Genomic DNA, 26,717 nt, shown 5'->3' with positions numbered 1-26,717 from the left:
CTAACAATTCTTTTATAGACCAACATCAAGTTTCTTCAAACTAGGAATGCCTCTTACTTTCCTAAATTTTCTTATTTTCACCATGCTATAAAAATTTACATGACATAACCTACTGTGCCATAACCAACTTTCTTCAACATAAGAAATAAAACATGAGCACTCACCAAGATCAAGATAAAACAAGTTATATTTTGTTTGTTTTCCTAATCCAATCACTTTTCCTTTGTCATCCAATAGTCTTGCCTTTCCATGCATGAATTCCACCCTGAATCCAATATTTATTAGCTATGCCACACTCAATAGATTATTTTTTAGTCCTTCAACTTAGTAGGCATTATCACATACAAGTTCTTTAGTTAATGAGAGTTGACCTCTTCCTTTTATACAACAAGGTACATTTTTTCCAAACCTTACACTACCACCATCATAGTCTTCAAAGTGTTCAAACTTTGTTTTGTCACCAGTCATATCATGTGAACATCCATTATCTATAATCCATGTATCATTTTTTCTCACATGAGAGATAAGTGCCATCTTATCTTCATCATCATCATCAGATTCATCTTTCACAACAATGTAAACTATTTCATCTTCACTATTATCAAAATCCTTAGCCATAAAACATGTCTTCTTACCTTTCTCCTTGAATTATTTAAAATCCTTCTTACCATTGCACTTGTGACCTTTCTTCTCATCCTTGCTAGCTTTGTTTAGGCACCTTGCTGCAATATGACCAATTTTTTCACATGAAAAATTGATTAGGGGAACTTTACCTATGTATTTTCCTTTGCCTCTAGAATATTTCCTTGCAAGTAGAGCTTCAACAACCTTAAGATCACTATCAAAACTTTCCTTCAATTCTTCTTCACTTTCTGATTGAGTGTCGCTTATTTTGTTACCTTTTTCCTTAGTGAATGTTTGGCCTCAAATGCTGATTCAATATTCTTGGAAGTTGGAAAATAGTTGTCATAGTTGTCTAGCTTAAAGGCTACCAATCTTCCTACCAGGGTATCCAAAGTTATCTTATAATTTTTCTCACACTTTCTTTCTTAAATTGGAGATACAATGTTTGCATAAATAGGAAGTAATGTTCTAAGAACTTTACTTACAATTGTTTCTTCCTTGATCTATCCTCCAGATGCTCTAATTGCATTGATTCTTGCTTTGATCCTTTCAACATATTTGGCAATTTTTTCATCCTCTCTCATTCTCATCTAATCAAATTTTCCTCTATGGCTTTCTAGTTTGGCCCCTCTTAAATTTCCATCACCACCATAGATGTCTTTCAGCTTGTTCCACATTTCAAAGGTAGTTTTGTAGTCCTTGATATCATCAAATTTCTCATAGCTTAGAGTAGATGCAATATCTATCATCATACCTATTATGAGTTTTTTTCTCAACAATGTCACCAACAAATAATGTACCAAAAGGAGTTGTGTATTCTTCATCAAGGTATTTCAATCCTGAATCACTAGTAGAAGCTAGATGAAGTCTCATGAGACCCCTCCATGCTAAGAAGTTATCTCTATTAAGCCTTGGAATTTCTCTCTTGTAAGACATCTTGATCTTTAGCTTAGGTCTTTGAAACCTTTCTTGCAAGCACCAAAAGCTCTGATACCAATTTTTGAAAATATAGTTGGAGTAACTGAAAGGGGTGTTGAATCAGTTACCACAAAAATATTTCTATAGATCCCTTAGATGTTAGATAAAATTTATTACTATTGTCACTCAATAAACATATAGAAATTGTTGTAACTTAGTAAATGTAGTGTATGTTTAACTTTAACAGATCTTAAATAGTCATAGTAATTAACATGCAAGCATAAAGAAATAACATGAACACATGAGACACTAGATTTAACATGGAAACCCAATATGGTCCGAAAAACCACCAAGTAACTAGCTACTGATTTTCACTCTTCTAAAGTGAGCCATGTTAGGAGTCAACCTAGTTAAAAGTTACAAAACACATTATTAGGTGTGAACTTGTTAGAATATTTAATCACCCTATTAGGAGTGGCCTTGCAAGATGTTTTTAAAATAATTGAATAGAACTGTCATCTTGTTAGAGGATTTACAATTGTTTGTTAAACCAACTCTGCTAAGATATTTTGGAATCACTACTACAATGGTAAGGAAGTAACAATGAAATGACCTGAATGAGATGCAACAAAAATTTCTGATTATAGATCTCTGTTTTGGTTCACAATAGATCCTTCTTGATCGAATATAACCTTTTTGCTCCTCAAGGACATCTGACCATCTTTCAAATTTAATCACACTTTCCTCTTTAAACAATCAATACACTTGCATACTCACTCATACTCTTTAGAATCTCAACTTGACCTTTCATTTATACCATTTAGATTATCAAGTCAACTCAATTATAAGTTACAATTACCAATAATCATTACCTCAGTTAGTTGCAATTAATACTTGAAATAATTGAACTTCATTTTTCAAATTAACAAAATCATTCATTGGCTGACCCTATTCGATAAAAATTGATTTGAAAAGATTTCTTATGTTAACCAACAAAAGCTTGGTTAACACTGCAAACTTGCAAAATCCTTTAGCAACTGAGTGAACTTAGTAAATACTAAATCTGAGAAATTTTCCTTTGTTAACCATGAGAGCTTGGTTAACAATACTTTCTACCATAATTTTTTTCAATGCTTGAGTGAGCTCTATAGACATTGTCATTGTAGAGTAATCTCCAGGAATGCTCGATAGACAAAGAAAATCACCTATCTGACCAATTGAGCTCGGTAAGCACTGTTGGCCAACTGATATGACATTTGTGTAACATTAAAGAAAAATAATAATTAGACAATTATATCCAACAAAGTGAGCCCTCAAAACTATTCAATCATCCAAGCTTAAACTTTCCTACTTAGCAAGTCACTATAATCAACATTCAAGTATAACACATAAAAAAATCAACACATAACACAATGATTTACATGAAAACCCAATTTGGGAAAAATCACCAGTAACATGCTACTCAATTCATACTCTTTCGAAGTGATGCCCTATGAAAGGCATGTCCTATTAAAGGCTACAACACACTATTAAATGTGATCCGATTAAAGGATTTAACTACCTTATAAGAAATGGGCCATATTAGAGGACTTTAGAACATTCACTTGGAATGCCACCCTATTAAAGGATTTACAGATGGTTGTTAAACCAACCTAAGTCCATAGGATTTTTACCCTAACTGATACAATTGCTAGATAGTAACTGTAGACACCTAAAAAACCTTTAGAAAATAAAGTATTTTTATTTTCTAAAAAAATTCTGATGACATCATCATTTATTAATTAATTAATTTATTTATTTATTTTTATGCCATTAAATCCCTTTATCTTAATTAAAAATATTTAATTAAGAAATCCCTCCCAAAAATGTTTAAATCTTATTTAAACATTATTTCCTTATTTATTAATTATTTAATTAATAAATTGACCAAAAATTCCAAAATAAATAATTTATTTATTTTTTTCCCAAAAGTTGGCCAATTTCCTTAAGACCAATAACCTCTTCCAAAATCTTCTAATCCTTCTTTAATTTCAATTAAAGGCTAATCTTATCATTTCGTACCCCTAATCCCAACTCAAAATATTTAATCAAGATTAAATATTAATCCTCATGTTTATTAAAAAAGTTTTAATAAATATCTCCTCAACCCAAACCCTTGAAATAAATAAAACTTTATTTATTTCATAAAATCTTATCCTAAGAAATTCTAGACTATTCTAGAAAGTCTTTATCCTCGTCCAAAGCCTAGACTCTTCTAGAAGATGTCTTTAACCGTAATCCTAATCCCCTCCTTACCTTGTCACATTCCCTAAACATGGGTTAAAACTTACTAACCCAAGCCAAAGTTAACAAATATCTCCTCCTTCACCCACCCTCATTAAATGCCATCCACTTGCCTATCCCTAAGCTAATCCTAAACCATCCTAATCCATCCTCTAATCATTTGCACAAGCCTAAACAAGCTTAAAACCTTCCTAATCAAGTCCAACTCGAAATTGCTCTCATCACCCTCAAAATATCTCAACCATAAAACTTTATGAAATCCACTAGGCCATAAATGACTCTTCCAAGCCCTTTTATTGCTCTTACAAGTCATTATGAGGGTCTTTATGAAGATTTTATCCCTTGAGCCTCCTTTGTTGACTCATCCTTCCCCTTTCCTCCATCCTCTCACCATGTGACATGTGTCACTCCTTGATTGGTTGTAAGGAAGCACAATCCATGTGCTCTCCTCTCATGCAATCTAAGCCCTCCATGAGCTTTTTCCCATCCTTGCATCTTAGCCCTCAATCCCTCAAGCCTCTTGCCTATAAATTGGATCCTTCCCCTTTGCAAAATAACGCAATCCATGACGTAAAGTCATAATGCTATTTTGAGAAGCCATTTTACATCAAAACCATACACTCACACCCAAATTCCAACTCCATTTGAAGCCTTTTTTGAAGAATAAGCTTGAGCATACATCCTATCTATTTAGACAAAGTTACTCAACAAGAGAGCTTCTCATTGAGAGAGTCCATTAATGGCTCATATTCTCAATTGAGAGCTCATCTTAGTCTATCTTGAAGTTTATGAATTTTTTTTAGTTTGTAGAAGCTTTATTTAAATTTGGTTTCTATTAGCATACTAACATTGCTCATATACATTTTGACACGCCCGGTGGGACCCCGCATGGGTCATCTTCATTAGCTTTTTTAGTCAAGTTTTGTATGTCATTTGCTGATTTTGGCTAATTTTTCTTGTTTTTGTGATTGGTAGGATTGTATAAATTGTTTTTGTAGGTCCACATGAGCATGAAGAAGACAAAAGAACTCATAGTCTATCTCATAGTATTTGCAAATTTTTCAAGCTTATAGGTGGACAAAGCACTTGGAATTCTTCTTCCTCTTCTTGTCTATATTCTTCTTATTCCATCTACTTCTTCTTCTTCTTGTGGGAGATCTTGGCCATTTTTTTTTTAGGAAGCAAAATCATACACACTTCTTTTTAGTGCTTAAAATGAACCCCCAAATCATTACTTAAATCCATTAAAAAATTAAAAATTTGCAAAAAAGAAAAAATCTTTTAACAAGTGAAACTAAACCAATCTAATCATTTGCATCCTTGCAACATTAAGGTTTTAGATGCATTCATGCAAAGTTAGGAACACTTCATTTTTGGGAATTTAAAAAGAACTTCAAGTTTCCATTTCAAAAAGTTCAAAATCAACACTAAGTGCACACTAAAATCTAAATCAAACTCAAAGCATCAACCAAGGATAAAATGAACCTCATTTGAAAATATTTTAAAGTTCTTTTAAAAATCTCATGAAAACTAAGAGTCCTAAAACTTTTTTTATTTGTTCCAAACAAATGTCTTGTTGCAAAATCTTGAATGTTTCTTAGGTTTTTCATGCATCAAAACAATCTAGGAATATCATTTTTGGGCTTAAAACATGCAAACTAGAACACAAAATCTTGAATGAAAAGAAAAGTCCAAAGAGTCATTTTCACTTTTGAGTCCAAAACAATCTTGAATGATCTAAGGTTAAAACAAAGAACTTCAAAGTTCTTAAAACAACACACAAAATCTCAATCTTGAATGCTCAAAGGAAAAAACTTGAATGTTTAATCACTTGTCTTTGAATGCATGTTGCTAAACACACTCTTGAATGTCATGGATTAAAATCAAATTTTCCTTGAATGCATGATTAAAACAACAAATCCAATCTTTAATGTCAAGGATCAATTAACCATTGCAATATTAAACACTTCATTTGGAGCTTCTAAAATTGAACAAAACATATATCTTTTCCACATGCAATTTAGGTAAAGTTTGATTTGTGGATATTTAAGAGACTTTGTTAAGTTAAATACAAATTTGCAAAAATCAATTTGAGTAGTTCTTTGGACTCACCTCTTTTCTAATCACCCATCAATTCAACCATTGGTTGCAATCTCAGCACCATTTATGGGGATGGGTCTACTTGAAAAAGGTGTTAAATGTTCCACAATCTAACTCACTCACTTGGCGTTTGAACATTTTCTTTAACTTTATCAAAAATTTTAAATGACCAAAACTCTAGATTAAATCGATCACACTTCAAGTTTGGGCACTAAAATTGAACAACTATTGACGTGGAGGGCCTCCAGGCGTGCTTGGCAATCGAGTTTCACATATCGTTGTTTTGTGCTTAAAATAAACTCACACTCAATCTTGAATGCCTAAAAATCAATGAACATCGCATGGTTTTGATGCATTTTCAATAGCGCTCGCATTTCTTATGTTGACGATCTCTCGACTTTCATTATGCTAATGACACTGTCAAATTGGAATGAACATTGTATGCCATAATCACAAGTGTCTTCAATCATAGCTTACAAAATTTAAATCATCAATTGGAATGAACACGTGTCTTTTAAAGCTCAAGATCATGTATGTGGTCTTGTTTTACACTTTTTAGGAGGCCTGCTTGGGGATTTCATCACCCCTTGGGATGACCTCAACTCCAGCGTTTTGGCGGAGTATAAAGATCGGGAGGTGAATCCAAAGACACCTCTCTTGGGATCAAAATTTTGTCACTCGGGCTAAGCCTCAAGGAACTTTATACCCTTGAGAAGTGAAAGAGGAGAAGTGGGTTACCGCTCCTCTCGGCTGTGTGACATCTTTTTGGTTTCATCTATGGATTTGGGCCTCATGTACCTTGCGTATATCGAGGACTCCCTAGCTATAACAAATTTCATCCTTGTAGAAAGCTTCCTAGGATGGTTGTGTGTTTGACATGCTTGCTCAAAACTTTTGTCTACTTATTTGTTCATAGCTTTTGAATGAATGTTTGCCAACTTTGGTCAAAATCTCAAAAAAGCAAAAATCTTCCAGCTCAAGGCATACTTAGCGTTGTCACTGCCTCATCAGAAAATCATCCAAGCTCCCCTGCTGCAACCAAATCTATCTAGTTCCTTGCTTTAGAACAATCCCAAATCCAAAGTCTCTCCAAATCATCCCCCCCTAGCTAGCTAGAAACCCAATCCAAAATCACACCCAAGCCTTTAGAGAGTTGTTGTCATTCTGCTAGAATTTGTTATCCAATCAATCCGACCAATCCACCAGCCTCACCATGGTTATCCTTTTGACAGAGCTTTGTCTAGGGTAATCTAGCTTTGTCACCTATTATCCCTCATCACCTTGAGCTAAAGGTTGGGATCCACAAGTGATCAATCTCATGTCATGCCCATAGGATCATTAGTCTATTCTTAGGTTGACATAATCTCCACCAATCCAGTGCATAGGAAAGCAAAACTCTCACTTTTTGACAGCATGCCCTTGAAGTCTTCCATCCACAGGAAAGCCAAAAATCTCTAGCCAATCCTCCTTAGGTCTGTCATGCAACTTTGAATCTCCCTAGGAAATCTTTCATCAGCTAATCCAAAATCTATGCTTAACCCAAATCCAACCATGAGCTTCCGTGTTCATCCATATACAAGACCCCATCCCCATCAAACTCATCATCAAAGCATGAAGTACCAATCCTATCATGATGTGTTTGGTCGCATTGTCCTTGCTCCGGCCACCTCCTATTCCAATGATGATGAAAATCTTGTTGACTATGACGGGTATATTGAAAGCCTTAGAAACATTCCCCCAAGCATCCCCCAAAATCCAAGAGTTATTCCAAACTATCTAGTCATGCCATCTGATATTCCAGCTTCCCCTCCATCACCCCATCAACCAAGCTTCCAATCTTCCACCCCCATCACACTAGCTATTCCTGTCAATCCACCTCCACCTTCGACACACGAGTCTCCAAGGAATCTCCTAGAGGAAATACAAGAAATGTTGCCTCCAATAGTTGATAAGCCATGGCATCTAATCCAACCAGGTGAAGTAGTCAATGATGAAGCTTCCCCATCTATAATATCACCTCCATCTCCCATAGCTATCATCCCCATACCATCCATCAAATTGCTTAAAATCCTTCCACTTCTCGCAAGCATCAAAACCCCACCACCTATCAAATCCCTCCAAATCCTATCCACATCACCTCCAAGCATTTCCCAAATCTCTCGTAATGACCCTTATGCATCCATCTTCTACTCACCCATCTCCACTACTGAATCTCCCATCTATCCATCCGCTTCCTTTGAAGAATCCATCCCTTCACCTCCTATCGCACCATCTACTCCAAACCAATCCTATCAAGATCCTACCCAAAAGCATGTTGACATCCCCCAAAGCATAAATGAAGATATCATCGTACCATGTCTTCCATCCATAGTGCAGTCACCATCTCCTCCATCTCCAAAATCTCAAGCCATATCTCCTCCACTACAAGATATCTTGTCATCCCACTAGCTACATCAACATCCTATCCTTCCATCTCCTCTGCTCCATGCTTCCATCTTACCACCTATCCAAGCTATTCCACCATCTATAATCTACCCTCTTGGTTCACTTACATTCATCCACGGTGGCCCTCTCTTAGTAGAAGAATTAAGAACAGTATCTCCCCATTGCAATACACCTAATAAATCACTTCTACCATTTTCTGCAAGCAAAAAGTTTCCTCAGCTTGTTCAAATGCTCAATCGATGGCATTATCAAGGTCAAGGTTTAGGACCACAAGAGCAAGGAATAAGAGAGCCTATTATTGCACAAAAAAATCTAGGATTTCATGGTCTTGGATATGTATCCAAAGGCTCACCATCTAAAGGTGTTGGTACACCACACCCCCAAACCAAGCCTATCTCCAAGCCCACCATGCCAGCCTCCCATCACTCCTTCAAGAAATCTTATGTCATCCCCCCTCCACCATCTTTGCAACCCAAAACAACCTACCATATCCCCCCTTCATCTGCTAAATCCATTTTGGGTCCCTATGTCCCAAAATCTACCATCCTCCATCCTCCTATCAGCCATCATAAAAATCCTATTCCATCCATTTCTATGCAAGATCAACAAAGGCACATATCAGGGCACATCATCCATCATCATCCCCCTACATGCTCTTTCATATCCTCTCCATCTCACAAAGCTTCTCCTAACCATCTTCCCAAAGCTTACCATAGCAATGTGAATGCCAACTTAAAAATGCATAAAGCTACAAATCCACATCCTAGGCAATCATATGTCTATTCTAAAAGACATACTCCAAAAAGGCACAATCCAATCAAAGAATGCAAAACAATGCAAAAGCCTATGAAAAGAAAATCCAAAACCATGTGGATCCCCAAGAAAAAGGTTGAAACCCAATGCATAATGGCATCCACCATTGCTAATCCCCCATCTAGTGACTCATGTCCCCCATCTCCTAACTCCATCTTGGGTGCCTATATCCCCAAGCATGCTTCCACAAATCCTCCATCACACCCGCATCTACCATCTATCCCCCATATGCTCTTTTCAAACCCGTCCCAACATGTGCCAATGTTGCTCTTGCAAGCATCCCCATCTCATGCTCCTTTCCAGCATTTTCATCCCTCCATCTCCTACCATCAATCCCATCTAATCCGATCTATTGCATAAATCACACATCCGGTGTAACAACAACTAGCAACAAAATTGAACATTTCAACAGCCAGTGAAAAATCCCAAAAAAGCCAAAATAGCTGAAGAAAGCCAAAATCATTCCAGCTAAGTCCAAAGTCAAAAATTCAAAAAGAAAAGGAAAATAAAGCGTCCACTGGTGAAAACTTGGCAATTCAAGCGCCTTGGACAAGTACCATGATGAAAACTTGGCAAACAAGCGTCATGCGTAATCCCGCCATCCTCAACTTAGCCTATCACCCTCATGCTTTTGGTCATCTCTTGACATACAACTCCATCTTCCAATCTATCCACCTATCCTCCATCCTCCAGCTTCCATCTCACACCATCCACTAATCTTATGCAGCTTCAGCCAATCATCTCAGCTATCATCCATCTCCCTAGCCCCTTCAGCTTTTTCCATCCTAGCTTCAATCCTATCACATCCATCATAAGACCTCCTTCTGCATGTTATCTTCTGATTGGGGGCACTATATTCCTTGGAGATCTTGTCTTGTCCATCCTCCCTTGTCATTGGTATCTAGCTCTAGGCTATCCTCATGCAAACCCAATGTCATCTCTTTATATCCATCATAATCCTAGCTATCTACCATCCTATCCAGCCATCTCATCCTGCTCCTCTATCTATCCTTGGTCACAAAATCTCTCATCATCATTGGATGCATCCTACCAAATCCATATCTTTCGCTATCACCCCACCCTTAGCTTTCACATCTTGCACAACATCGAACCATCCCGCTATCCTATCATCCTGAGCTTTTGCCTGCTTGTAACTATCTTGGTCCGTTAGCTTGTACCATATCTTGATTAGCACACTTGCAAATATCTTAGTCTGTCAGCTTGTACATCCTTTTTAGCTTAGTACCATTGCATCTATCCAGTGTTCGTGTTAGTTCATCCTTGATCAACATCTTGCACCCATCGCACATCTTGGTTAGCTATTCCAATGCATCCTTTAGCTAGATTTCCTATCACCAAAGTGTTATCTTTCTTAGTTCAGCTTTCCAAACACATCACTCATCGAAATCTAGCAGCTTAGGTTCTCTCCGATAGGTCCTTGCAGGATATAGCTTTCCTCATGTCTGATCTTGGTCCGTTAGTATCTCGTCCTACCCATCTCGTTGGCAAATGGTTCTCTTTTGGATTTTCGCTTTCTTTTGATTTGGACTCTTCCCTGTTGGGTGTTGAAATATCTTTTCCAAGAAATCTCCTTATTCCCTACTCAAAGTTTCCATGATCTTCCATATCATGGTATACTGCGAATGGGGCAATCAGAGCGTAAGGTCTTGATCATGTCTTTTGCTTGTTTTCTTTTCTGCTTGTGGGTTACCCAGTGTCAGTTTCACTCTGATTCTTTCGAGATTCATGTGTGATGCTGGGGCAATCCTTGTGTGTTTGTTTTAAGTCAGTTCGTCAATCCTCTGGATAGTTGGTAAAAAGGCCTTGATGTTCTTGGTAACCTTGGCAATTAACCAACAGTTCTATAGCAAATCTAGTGCTCAACTACATGGTGGTACTTCTCTTTGAAGTATCCCCCTGCTCAAAAAGCTTCAATGGTTTTCCTTCATCTCCATTATCCCCCATCCATATCCAGCATCCATCTCTCCTACCCCAGCTTATGCATCAGTATCTCTTTGAATCACTCCTCACCTTTAGTTTTAGGGATCCACAATCCTAGTCTTAGGGATCCACTAATCCAAATCAATCCACCAAGCCTCATCTTTCGAGATCCACAATCCTAGTCCTAGGGATCTCCGAAACCCATCTTCCACCAATCTGACTCTTTGAAATCCTGTTGCATCAGCGTTTTTAATCCCCTCATCCATCTCCCCATCCTAGATTCCTTTTATAGCGCTCCGCTCCTTCATCCTCTGCAATCCCTGAGATCTTAAGCTCGCTTCTTCTTGTGCCTTTGATTCTCCCTTTATCATTCTCCCGTAGTGAGAGTTTGAGCCAACCAAACCTCTTCTCTTAAGAAAATCTAAGTCTTCTTACTCATCTTGGATTCTTGTACTTTTCAAGAAGTCATCGAGCCTTGCTTTCTCTCCCCACCGCCTTCTTGAGGGGGAATCTCATAGTCCATTCTCTCCTCTTCTGCTCTAGCCTTGGGAATCTTATTTTCTTATCTTTGATGTCATGCCACTTGTGGCAGCACCTCATAGAGGGGCAAAATGTAGACACCTAAAAAACCTTTAGAAAATAAAGTATTTTTATTTTCTAAAAAAATCCTGATGACATCATCATTTATTAATTAACTTATTTATTTATTTATTTTTATGCCATTAAATCCCTTTATCTTAATTAAAAATATTTAATTAAGAAATCCCTCTCAAAAATGTTTAAATCTTATTTAAACATTATTTCCTTATTTATTAATTATTTAATTAATAAATTGACCAAAAATCCCAAAATAAATAATTTATTTATTTTTTTCCCAAAAGTTAGCCAATTTCCTTAAGACCAATAACCTCTTCCAAAATCTTCTAATCCTTCTTTAATTTCGATTAAAGGCTAATCTCATCATTTCGTACCCCTAATCCCAACTCAAAATATTTAATCAAGATTAAATATTAATCCTCATGTTTATTAAAAAATTTTAATAAATATCTCCTCAACCCAAACCCTTGAAATAAATAAAACTTTATTTATTTCATAAAATCTTATCCTAGGAAATTCTAGACTATTCTAGAAAGTCTTTATCCTCATCCAAAGCCTAGACTCTTCTAGAAGATGTCTTTAACCCTAATCCTAATCCCCTCCTAACCTTGTCACATTCCCTAAACATGGGTTAAAACTTACTAACCCAAGCCAAAGTTAACAAATATCTCCTCCTTCACCCACCCTCATTAAATGCCATCCACTTGCCTATCCCTAAGCTAATCCTAAACCATCCTAATCCATCCTCTAATCATTTGCACAAGCCTAAACAAGCTTAAAACCTTCCTAATCAAGTCCAAGTCAAAATTTCTCTCATCAACCTCAAAATATCTCAACCATAAAACTTTATGAAGTCCACTAGGCCATAAATGACTCTTCCAAGCCCTTTTATTGCTCTTACAAGTCATTATGAGGGTCTTTATGGAGATTTTATCCCTTGAGCCTCCTTTGTTGACTCATCCTTCCCCTTTCCTCCATCCTCTCACCATGTGACATGTGTCACTCCTTGATTGGTTGTAAGGAAGCGCAATCCATGTGCTCTCCTCTCATGCAATCTAAGCCCTCCATGAGCTTTTTCCCATCCTTGCATCTTAGCCCTCAATCCCTCAAGCCTCTTGCTTATAAATTGGATCCTTCCCCTTTGCAAAATAACGCAATCCATGAAGTAAAGTCATAATGCCATTTTGAAAAGCCATTTTATATCAAAACCATACACTCACACCCAAATTCCAACTCCATTTGAAGCCCTTTTTGAAGAATAAGCTTGAGCATACATCCTATCTATTTAGACAAAGCTACTCAACAAGAGAGCTTCTCATTGAGAGAGTCCATTAATGGCTCATATTCTCAATTGAGAGCTCATCTTAGTCTATCTTGAAGTTTATGAATTTTTTTTAGTTTGTAGAAGCTTTATTTAAATTTGGTTTCTATTAGCATACTAACATTGCTCATATACAGTAACAATAAGGGTTTTTGACCTAATTGCAATTCACAACTTATCTTGCAGATTTTAGATCTTTTTTCAAATCTTCACATTGCTTGGCTTTCAGTCTCTACAACTTTGATATCAAGCCCTTCTTTTAAGCTTTGTCTCTTGGAGTTTTCATGCTCATTGTACCAGTGCAATTTAACTTCTAACCACTTATCAAAGTAGAGTTTTTGTGCTCTATTCTTCTTTCTCCTTGATATCTTCCCCTTGACACCCTTCAACCACTTCACAATTTGGCACTCTAGTAGCTCTAGCTTCTTGGCCTATGACTCCTTAAATAGAATTTTGGAATTTCTTTTCCCACTTGATTCTTCCCTCCTTTAATTTTAGTTCAAATGGATTAGGTAGGATTTACTGAATCTAACCCATATTTTGTTCCTTCTAGAAACATCATGAAGAATCCTTTGGAATTCACTCAAAATAGTTTACATAGAATTCTATGCCACTAGGTCATCATCCTTATCCTCAAACAAGTTTAGAAAATTCAAGGTAACAAACTTGTTAGCTAAGATTTGGCATATCTTTTACCTTTCAAATAATTTAGTGTCTTGACACTATTGAAATTTTGATGCTCAACACATATTGTGTTACTCAGCATCAACTACATTTTACTAATGCTTTGCACCTACTGTGGATTCACTCAGCATCCACTAAGTTTTTCTAATGCTCAACACTTATTACGTTGTTCAGCACCTGACCACACTTGGCTACTTCTATATCACTCAACACACTTGATTTTTCATTTCTCGGCACTAATTGAAAATTTTCTCGGCTTGAACTAGCTTTCTTCCCACTTACTAATGATCTTAGTTAAGCTTTGTAGTCAACCTTGTTACAACTTATTCCTCTAATGTTTCTAAGGGTGACCAACCACTATGTCTTTAAGTATGTTATCAATACATCATTTAACCATTATCTTAACTGATCCTTGCACTTCATTATAAAACCATAACTCAACCTTTCTGTTAGGTTCTTTTGTTACATCTTGTTGATTAAATCCTCTTCATCAATCAACTAAGTGATAGTGCTTGGATATTATAAGCAATTTTCATTCCAACAAATAGCAAGTTTGACATCAATGACAAAACAATGATTGAAAACATTCTGTATCAACCATCTTCCTTCTTTGCAACAATCTCCCTCTTTGATAGTATTATTTTTTAATGAGATGTGCAACAATCTCCATTTTTCAATCAATCTTCTTCTTATAGTGATATTTTCAATTATATTTTCAATAATCTCCCTCTTTAGCATTGATGGCAAACAAAACTGATCAACTAAGTTAATAAAATGTTAACTAGGTCAAAACAATAAATAAAATTCCAAAAAGAAAAATTTCTTAAAACTTATTCATTCTATCAGCAACATAAACTAACTTATAACTCCCTCTAAGATTCTTCCTAATAAACTATCTTCCTCTGATTGATTTTTTTCTATACTGATTTCTACCTCTAAGCTATGACTTCCTTTTACATATTTGAACATTCTTGTGTTTTACTAACTCCCTCTTAAATACATTATTTCTCCGTCTATATGCATTAATAATCTTCTCGTATTCTGGTATCAACTACTTCAGCTACTTCTTCCTTTGTCCAATTGAATGTTTTTTTTTTCATCTCTTCATTCTTCACCCTCTTTGACAACAATGCTAAACACATACTATTTTAGTATCTTAACATGTAAGTGTATCATTTGTAGGTACTTCAATTTCTCCCTCTGTCACCTTGCTTGTGACTAATTTGGAACCTTAACACTTTGTTTACTTCAGGCATGATCCTAAAGTAAATATCCTCTACATCAATGTATACTATGGCAACAATAAACTCATTTGATACATGGTAATCTTGCTTTTTCTTAAGTAGCCTTAGCTAGGGGTATCACCCGTAAATTACCTCTAAGATACTCAAAAGCATCTTTAGCAAGTGCTTTTGTAAAGATGTCAACAATCTGCTCCTTTGACCTAACATATTCCATCCTCACTTGCTTATCATCAACCAATTCTCTTACATAGTGATACTTGACTGCAATATGCTTTGTTTTGGCATGCATCATAGGATTCTTTGATATATTTATGATCCTTGTATTATGACAATAAAGTATCACAAGTTAGTTACTTCTTCCTTTATGCCTTGCAATAGATGCTTGATCCATACAATATTAGTGTAATTGATAGTAGTTACAACATATTCAGCTTCTGCTATGGACTGTGTGGTACAACTTTTCCTTTTACTGGTCCAAGAAATCAATCTTTTCCCTAAGAAAAGTGCTCCTCCACTGTGCTTTTTCTATCATTAATGTTACCTCCCCAATTTGCATCAATTTAGGCTCTTAACTCAAAATTTTCACTCCTCTTATACTACAAACCTAAGTCATCAGTTCCTTTTAGGTACCTCGGTATTCTCTTTACTACCATTAGATGATTTTCTCTTGAGTTAGTAGAAAATATTGCCACTATTCCAATAGCTAAATCAATGTCTAGTCTACTATGTACAACATATTGCAGCTTTCCAATCATTGATCCATACATTGTTTGATTTACTTTGGCTGACTCATCATTCTTTGATAACTTATGTCTTGTCACCATTGGTGTATTGATTGGTTTTATGTCTTCTAATCCAAATGTCTTGAGCATCTCCTTGATGTATTTTGATTGAGTCACAAATATGCCATACTTTAGTTGATGTACCTGCAATCCAACAAAGAATTTGATTTCTCCAAACATTGACATCTCAAACTCATTTTTCATTAGATCAGCAAAATCTTTGCATAGAACATATTTTCTTCCAAATATTATATCATTAATAAAGATTTCAAATATCAAAATGTCTTTACCTTTTTTTTCTTTGATGTATAGTTTCTTGTTGTCATCTATTCTCTCAAATCTTATCTTCATAAGGTATTTGTGCAGCCTCTCATATCATGCTCTAAGTGCTTGCTTTTAACCATAGAGTGTTTTATACAATTTGCAAATCGTATCCTTGTTGCTGTCATCAAAAAATCCCTTTGGTTGTTCTATGTAGACTTCCTCTTCCAGTATACCATTCACATCCATTTGGTAGACTTTGAAACCTTTGTAAGCAAAATATGCAAGTAGTTTTCTTACTCCTTCCATTCTTCCAATAGGGGAAAATGTTTTCCCATAGTCCAGTCCTTCTTCTTGTGCATAACTTTTGCAAACTAGTATAGCTTTGTTTCTTGTTCAAGCGCAACCTATTATAGATATATTCCTTCTTTCTGCAATCCCTTTTTTTGCTGGAGTTCTTGGTACTAATGTTTTCCTTTCGATACCTTTAACATTGCAAATTATCTTAAATTCTTTTGATGTAAACTCTACTCCTCTATTTGATCTCAAGAACTTCAGACTCTTTCCTCTTTCTTTCTCAACTCTGACCAAATACCACTTAAACATTTGAAATGCATCAATTTTTTTCTTTAAGAACATGGAAGTCATCATCTTGGAATAGTCATCTACAAATAGCATTATGTATCTATCTCCTAGGTAACTTTGCACTTCTATTGGGCCACATAAGTCAATATGGACTAACTCTAATAATTCTTTCAAAGTGTTGGTCTTGCTTTTGAAGCTTGACTTCATCTTTCCTAGTTGATATTGTTTGTACATTATATTATAGGGTTTCTTTAACATGACACGGTCTTTTATGCCATAACCACACATCATCAAGTCTAAAAATAAGATAGGTTGCATCTTCCATATCTAGGTAAAATAGATTACTCCTAGTTTTTTCACCTTTTCCTATTAGATTTCTATTAGTGTCATAGATTTTGGTAGTTTCTCTTTCAAATTTTGCTTTACAACCTTCATTGTCTAGCTGTGATACACTTAGCAAATTGTTGTTTAGTCCTTCTACATAGTATGCATTGTCACATGAATTTTTTTGTGTAAGTTTAATTAAACCTTTTCCTTTGATTTGACATGGAGCATCATTTTCAAATCTAACATTATTTCCATCATTTTGGGTAAAGGTAATAAACTTACTTTTGTCTCCTGTCATGTGATGTGAGCATCGATTGTCTATGATCCACTTGTCATTCTTGTTCACACAAGTTACCAGCGATGTTGCTTCATCTTCATATAATTCATCCTTCATGGCTACATAGACTACATCATCATCATCCTCATTAGAATCTTCTTCAAAAATGTAGCATCTTTTTCCTTTGTCCTTGTAATCTCTGCTATCATCTTCTCTTTTGTTTTTGTACTTGTTTCCTTCTTTGTAGTTATTCTTCTATGTACACCTTGCAAAAATATGTCCTACATCATTGCAATTCAAACTAATGACAAGGATCTTAACTTTGAATTTATCTTTTCCTCTATGGAATCTTCTAGCCAGTAGTGCTTCCAACTATTCCGCATCCTCTTCATTTGTGTTGCTATCACTGGATACATGTTTTTCTTTTCTACTCTTCTTCTTAGATTTTACCTCCTCATTATCTTTTATTGATATCTTAGCCTTGAAAGTATATTAAAGATTCTTAGGTCTATAGTTTTCATAATTGGACAATTTAAAAATATTGAGTCTTCCTACTATTCCTTCAAAGGTTAGTGTGTTTCTTGGTACACACCTTAGCTCTTGGATGGATGAAACTCTAATAACATAGATGGGAAGCAAAGTTCTTAAGCACTTACTATTAATAGTGTAATCTTCCAAATGACCACCTAGACTTCTTATTGCACTTACCACTTCTTTCTTTCTTTCTAGATGCATATTGAGTAGCATTCTCATGTCCCTCCATTTTCATGTCATCAAACTTTCCTCTGAGGCTTTCTCTCTTTGCTCTTTGAACATTTTGATCTCCTCCATAGATATTTGATAGGGATTTCCACATCTTGAATATAGTATCACATCCTTTGATGTCATCAAATTCAACATAGCTGAGTGCAGAGGCAATCTCCAACATTGGTTGATTATGCTCCTTCCTTTTGTTCAAACCATCTATAGAGAGGGGTCTAGCTAGATCTACATGTTCCACTCTAATTGAGGTTTTTGAATAATCAGCTATTGATACAAGGTGCAATTTCATTAGACTTTGGCATGTAATGAAGTTATCTTTGTTGATCTTAGGAACTCCTCTCTTGGACATCTTGATCTTCCTACTTCTAGTACCTTTAAACTAAATTAGCAAATGTGTCTGATACCAATTCTTAGAAATGCTTTAGAATAATTGAGGAGGTGGGGGGGATGAATTAGTTATTCAAGGTCCAAGTGTCCAACTAAAACTTTTTCATCAAGTAAAGTGAGCCTTCAAAACTATTCAATCATCCAAGCTTAAACTTTCGTACTTAGAAAGTTACTATAAATCAACATGCAAGCATAACAGATGAAAAATCAACACATAACATAGTGATTTACATGGAAACCCAATTTGGGAAAAGCCACCAATAACATGCTACTCAATTCTCACTCTTTTGAAATGATGCCCTATGAAAGGCCTACCCTATTAAAGGATTTAACCACCCTATTAGAAGTGGGCCTTGTTAGAGGACTTTAGAACATTCACTTGGAATGCCACCCTATTAAAGAATTTATAAATGACTATTAGACTAATCTAAGTCTATAGGATTTTTACCCTAACTGATACAATTTCTAGAGAGTAACAATAAGGGCTTTTGACCTGATTGTAATTCACAAATTATCTTATAGATTTCATATCTTTTTTCAACTCTTCACATTGCCTAGCTTTCAGTCTCTACAACTTTAACAGCTTGCCCTTCTTTCAAGCTTTTTCTCCTTGAGTCTTCATGCTTGATTTACTAGTGCAATCTAACTTCTGACCACGTATCTAAGTAGAGTCTAGGTGCTCTATTCATCTTTCTCCTTGATGTCTTCCCCTTGACATCCTTCAACCACTTTGCAATTTGGTACTTCAATAGCTCTAGGTTCTTGGCTTGTGACTCCTTAAATAGAAGTCTGGAATTTCCTTTCGCACTTGATTCATCCCTCCTTTAATTTTAGTTCAAATGGATTAGGTAGGATTCATTGAATCGAACACATATTTTCTTCCTTCTAGAAAAATCATGAAGAATCCTTTTGGAATTTCTCAAAAATAGTTTACATAGAATTTTGTACCACTAGCTCATCATCCTTATCCTCTAATTGATTCAAAAAATTCAAGCTAACAAACTTGTCGACTCAGATTTGGTGAATCTTTGACCTTTCAAATAATGTAGTGGCTTGGCACATTCTATGTTACTTAGCATCAACTACATTTTACTGATGCTCGACACCTACTGTGGATTCACTCAGCATCTACTAAGTTTTTTTCATGCTTGACACCTATTACTATGCTTGGCACTAACCACTCTCAACTCCTTCTATATCACTTAGCACACACTAGATTTTTCATTTGGTTGGAACTAACTAAAAATTTGGTTGGCTTGAACTAGCTTGTTGGACACCTATTAATGATCATAGTTAAGCTTTTTAGTCCTCCAATGTTTATGAGTGTGACCAACCTCTATATCTTTAAGTATGTTATCAATACATCATTCAACTATTGTCTTAACTGATCCTTGCAGTTCATTACAAAACCATAACTCAACCTTTCCCTTAGGTTCTTTTGTTACATCTTGTTGATTAAATCCTCTTCATCAATCAACTAAGTGAAAGTGCTTGGATCTTATAAGCAATTGTCATTCCAGCAAATAGCAAGTTTGAAATCAATTAAAAAACAATGATTGACAACATTCTTTATCAACCATATTACTTCTTTGCAACAATCTCCCTCTTTGATAGTATTCTTTTTCAATGAGATTTCTAAAAATCTACATTTTTCAATCAATCTTCTTCTTATAGTGATCTTTTCAATTAGATTTCCAACACCACCTTGTTAGAGGATTTACAAATAGCTATTAAGCCAACTCTATTAAGAGATTTAGATCACTGCTATAATGGTTAGAGAGTAACAATGAGATGACCTAATTTCTAATGCAACTAAATTACTGATTACAGATCTCAACTCAAACTTGTATACTTGATCCTTCTTGATTTAATATATATTTTTAGCTCCATAAGGATATTCTTCTTATCCTTTGAATTCACTTCCTCTCTCCATCATTAAATCTTCAACACACTCACAACTTGACCTTATACCTATATCTTTTATTTTGTCAAGTTGGCTTATATGCAACTTAGAAGAATTAATATTCATCTTCCCAGTCAACTTGAACCAATAGATAAGTCAATAAATCATATGTTTAGCCAACCTAGCTTGGCAAACACTAACTCAAAAGTGATTTCCTATCTTAACCAAAAAAAGCTCAATTAACACTACATACTCATGAAGATTATTTAGTAAATGAGTTATCTTGATTAACATTGGTTCTATCCAACATTTTCTTACTTAATTGAATGAGCTTAGTTAACACTCATCTTCTACAAACTTCCCTTCAATACATGAGTGAACTCAATAGATACTCAATTTTGAACTTAGTAAACTCAGGAATACTCAGTGGATGAAGAAAACTATCTTCACTGCTTGAGTGAGCTTGGCATATAGTGATTGAAATTGATATGACATTTGTCTAAATTCAAAGAGAATACACAATTAATCATTTGTATCCAACAATCTCCCTCTTTGGCATTAATGGCAACACAAAATGTCATAACACCATGAAATTTTAGAGGAAGAATAAAGTAAGGAACATATCCTTATTTTCATTCTAATTCTCACCCATTAGAACTCTCTTTGTTAGTTTGAGCTCTTCCTTCGTTCAATTCTCCCTCTATTTCCAACAATTTTGCTAAGTTCATTCTTCCTCATAGATATTTCTTCATAAAGTTTCCATAATAGAAAATTTTCTCTCTTACAAAAAACTTCTCCTTTGGAATGACAAAAATTTAAATGATAGTAAACTTCTCCCTATTTGAAAATACATGCTAAAGACAAAAACTCTATTAATATCAATGTACCTCAAGTATTGATTCATTTTCAATATGCCCTTATCAATTCTGCACCAACTGATTGATCTTGAACTTGCTCTAGTTGATGCATCACTAAATTTTATTTAATGAGCTTAAGATAGCAGAATGACCCCTAGCTTACCTCTTAGATATAGAAGTGCATCCTTATGTAATGGCTTGGTGAATATGTTTGCAATCTATTTTTTGTGTTCATATATTCCAATCTGACTTCTTTTTATTGCACCATTTCTCTTAAGAAGTGATATTTTATATAAATATTTTTTTTTTTTTTAAATGCATCACTGGGTTCTTTGATATATTGATTGCACTAGTGTTATCTCAATATATGACTATTGGATCTTTGATTTCTATCTTCATACTTGACAATAATTACTTGAATCAAAGAATGTTTCAATAATTAACTACTACTACCACATATTCTACCTTGGTTGTGGATTGAGATGTACAAATTTGCTTCTTCCTTGTCTAAAACACTAGTATTTCACCAAGAAAGAATGCTCCACCATTAGTACTTTTTATATCATCAATACTTCCTACCCAATCTGCATCAGTAAACACCTTTAAGTCCAAATTATATCCAATTTTGTACCAAAGCCATTGTCTTCAGTACCTTTCATATATCTTATGATTCTTTTGATTTCCATCATGTGATCTACTTTAGGATTAGCTAAGCATCTTGCCACTATGCCAACTACCAATGCAATAACAGGCCTTGTATATACTACATATTGTAATTTTCTAATCATTGATCTATATGTGGTTTAATCTACTTCTTTGGAATCATCATTCTTTGAAAGCTTATGTTTGGTAGACATAGGGGTTCCAACTGGTCTTAAATCTTCCATTCCAAACTTCTTTAGTATTTCCTTGATATACTTAGATTAAGTAATGTAGATACCATTTTTGTTCAGTTGTATCGACAATCCAACAAAGAGTTTTATTTCGCCAAACATGGACATCTCAAATTCTTTACTCATTTCTTCTAAAAATGTTTTTCATATGTCATAATTTCATGTGAACAAGGTATCACCAACAAATATTTATTCCAATAGACTCTTTTTATTTGGTCCTTCTTTGATATACAAACTACTGTTGTCATTTGTTCTTTGAAAACCAATCTATACAAAGTAGTAATAAAGTCTTGAATACCAAGCTTTAGGAGCTTACTTGAGACCATACAATGCCTTACGTAAATTTCAAACCATGTCTCTTTTTCTTAGATCTACAAAACCTTCTAGTTGTTCAATGTAGACTTCCTCATCAAGAATGTAGATTTAAAATTCATTTGATACACTCTAAAACATTTATGTGCTGCATATGTTAGTAAAGTTCTAACACCTTCTAATCTTGTAATAGGAGAAAAAGTTTCACCATAATCAATACCTTCTTTTTGAGAATAGCCTTTGCACACCAATCTTGCTTTGTTTTTGGAAACCTTTCCATCTTCATTCAGCTTATTTCTAAACACCCATTTTGTGCCAATTACATTTTTATCCTTGGCTCTAAGAATAAGAGTCCAAGTTTTATGCTTCTCAATCTGTTCTATTTCTTCATTCATTGCTTCAATTCAACTTTCATTATTCAGAGCATCTTTAACACTTCTTGGTTCAAATTCATCAAGTAAACATGTACCTTTCAATTTGCTTCTTGTCAATGTTCCATCAGGTTTGTCTCCAATGATATGATTAGGTGCATGATGCCTTCTAAAATATCTTGCTAATAGAAGCTCTTTAGATACTGAATGATTTTCATTGACTTCATTATGAACTTAAATGTTAGGATAAGGTCCCACTATCTATGATTTGGGTCAATCAGACTTGGTTTGAACTAGCTTAGTATCCTCTGACTATGACTAGGGTCCTTCAGACTGTGAGTTGGGTAGCACTATCTTTAACTCAATATCTATTGGAGATTTTGGGGACTCAAGAAGTGAAGCCTCTTTTCTTTTAGATTGATTTGGTAGGATATTAGGTTCATTGTAAAAAAATCTTCTATAATCCTCTAGCTCTTTGTTGCTTTCTTCTTCACTTCTTTCTACAATCTCATCAATTCTAACATGTGCACTTTCTATGATTTTATGAGTAGAATGATTCAAACATTTGTATGCTTTACTTCTATAGAAATATCCTAGAAGTATTCCTTCATCACCTTTTACATTAAATTTTCCTTTTCTAGATTCTTTCAAAATGTAAAATTTCATGTCAAATATCTTCAAATAACTTTTATTAGGTTTGTAAGCATACCATAGTTCATGTGGAATTTTTTTGAGTCTTTCTTCAACTGTAATCTATTTAAGGTATGAATTGCAGTGCTAATAGTTTCCTTCTAGTATTTGATAGCAACACTCTTTTCTATTATCAATGTCCTTGTACAATCCATGATGGATCTATTCCTTCTTTCAGCTATACCATTATGTTGTAGTGTACTAGGGGCTGACACTTATCTTTTAATCCCTCTTTCAATGTAGAAATTATTGAATTCATTGGAGATGAATTCACCACCTCTATATAATCTCAAACATTTCAACTTCTTTCTAGTTTATTTTTCTACTCTTGCTAGATACCATTTGAATTTTTGAAAATCTTCTAAATTTTATTTTCAATACAATATAGTCATCATTCTAGAGCAATCATCAACAAAAAGAATGAAAAACTTATCTCCAACCATATGATGTGAGTAGACACTATCAATAATCGATGTATCATTTTTGATAATAGGAGATATAAGTGCTATCTTATCTCCTTCATCATTAGATTCATCCTTTACAACAATATATACCATTTCATCTTCACTCTTATCAAAATCTTTAGCCATAAAACAAGATTTCTTACCTTTTTCCTTGAACTTCTTGTAGTTCTTGAAATCCTTCTTGCCTTTGTGCTTGTTGATTTTCTTTTCATCTTTTTTTTCTCTATTTGAACACCTTGTAGCAATGTGACCAAATTAACCACAAGAAAAATAGATCATAGGAACTTTACCTTTGTACATTCCTCTACCTTTGGAATATTTCCTTAGAAGTAGGGTTTCAACAACTTCAAGATCACTATCTGAACTTTTTTTAGATTCTTGTTCTTCACTTTATGATTGACTACACTTTTATTTCTTATCCTTTATCTTGAGTGAGAGTTTAACTTCAAATAAATACTCAATAACTTATGAGCTAGGAATATAGTCATCAAAATTATCTAATTCAAATGCTATCAATCTACCAACTAGATCATCCAAATATATTTTATTGTTTGGACCACATCTCATTTCAAGTGAATAATAGATACTCTAATTACATAAATAGGAAGAAGATTTCTAAGTAGCTTTCTTACAAATATTTTCTCTTCAATATCTCCTCTAGATGCTTTGATTACAGTTACACTTTCTTTGATCATTTCCACATATTTTGCAATGTTCTCATCTTCTCGCATTTTCATCTGATCAAAATAACCTCTAAGACTTTCATCCTTAGCTCTTCTTACATTTTCATCTCCACCATGAATGTATTTTATTTTGGTCCGCATCTCATGAGCTATTTTGCAGTCTTTGACTTTATCAAATTTAGCATAACTAAGAGCAGATGCAATATTAATCATCATGATGTTGTGATTCTTCTTTTCAGCAATATCTTCAACTAGTAATGTTCCAGTGGGAGTCTTGTACTTAGCATCAAGAAATTTCCACACCGAGTCATTGATGATAGTGAGATGTAGTGTCATAAGTCCTTGCCATGCTACAAAATTATCTTTGTTTAGCTTGAGAATCTCTCTTCTGTAAGACATCCTAATCTTTAGCTTAGGTCCTTGAAACCTTCTCTGTAAGCACCAAAATTTATAATACCAATTGTTGGAAATATAAGAGGAGTAATTGAGATGGGAGGGGTGAATTAGTTACCACTAGAATAAATCCTAGATCCCTTAAATGTCACTACAAAATAAACTCTAAAAACTATATACTGATGATACTTGGTAAACACACATAAAATGTTATAACTCGGTAAATATTGAATACTCTCAATAAACATAACATGCAATTCTTTAGATGTTATCTATGATTACCATTACTTTAACTTAGTTTCAAACAAGTAAAATAAAATAAAATGAACACATTTGGCACCAACATTTAACATGGAACCCCAATTTGGGAAAACTGCCAATTGCAACTAGTCACTATTTTTTGCTCTTTTGAAATGAGACCTATTATGAGCCAACTTAAAGGTTACAAAAAACATTATTAGGTGTGACCTTTTTAGAGGATTTATCACCCTATTAGGAGTGGCCTTGTTAGAGGTCTTAAGACAATTCAATAGAACTACCACCTTGTTAGAGGATTTATAACTAGTTGTTAGGCCAACTCTGTTAAGAGATTTACATTAGTGCTACAATGGTTAGAGAGTAATAATGAGGTGACCTAATTTCTTATGGAACTAAATTTTTTTTTATAGATCTCAATTATATCTTGTATACTTGATCCTTCTTGATTGAATATATCTTTTGAGCTCCATAAGGATATTCTTCTTATCCTTTAAATTTTCTTCCTCTCTTCATAATTAAATCTTCAACACACTCACAAATTCACACACTTTTGAATCCACAACTTGATGTTATAGTTATATCTTTCATATTGTTAAGTTAACTCATATGCAACTTAGAATAACTAATATTCATCTTCTTAGTTGGCTAGAACCAATATATATATATCAATAAAGCATCATATGCCAAAACAAGAAAATCCTTTATTAGTCGACCTAGCTTGGTAGCCTCTAACTCAGAAGCAATTTCCTGTGTTAACCAATAGAAGATTGGTTAATATGACATACTCGCACAAATCCTTCGATAATCAAATGAGCTAAATTAACATTGATTCCATCCATTTTTTCTTCATTAACCCAATGAGCTAGGTTAACACTCATCTTCTATAGACTTCCCTTCAACAATTGAGTGAACTCAGTAAATACACTGACATAGGAACACTCAATAGACATAGAAAAATGTCTTCACTACTCGAGTAAGCTCAGTATACACTAACTAAAATTGATATGAAATTTTTGTAACATTAAAGATAATACACAATTAATCAATTGTATCCAATAGAGGCAACACAACAAGACTTAGGGATTTATGTTTTGCTTCATCATATGCCTTGATGATTATTTTTCAATGAGGATCAATAGCATCTTTAGAATAACCTAATTATTTGAGAAAAGTAGTAGAATAGATATTTAGACCAGCTCCATTCTCTATGAACATGCAACAAACAAAATTTTATGTATCATGACTTCAATATACAATAGTTGATTATGAGGATGACTCAATGAATTATCATCCTCTTCATAAAAGGATAGATAATGAGGTGTGGTAAATTGATCCACCATATATTGAAACCTATCAAGATCAAGATCTTGAGGTATGCTTTCCTCATTAACCATATTTTCAAAAATCTTCCTATGAATAGGTGATATTTTAGGTAATTCAAAGATTTATATTTGAGCATTCATCCATAGGAATTGATCACGGATACTATAGATGGTGATTGTGGAGGATGTTGCAATTCTCATATTTTTTCTAGATGGACTG

The sequence above is a fragment of the Cupressus sempervirens genome, chromosome 1 (assembly GCF_028749045.1).
Source record: "Cupressus sempervirens isolate cs-2001-9-10 chromosome 1, ASM2874904v1, whole genome shotgun sequence".
Lineage (NCBI taxonomy): Eukaryota > Viridiplantae > Streptophyta > Pinopsida > Cupressales > Cupressaceae > Cupressus > Cupressus sempervirens.
Note: the sequence above shows the minus strand (reverse complement) of the source record.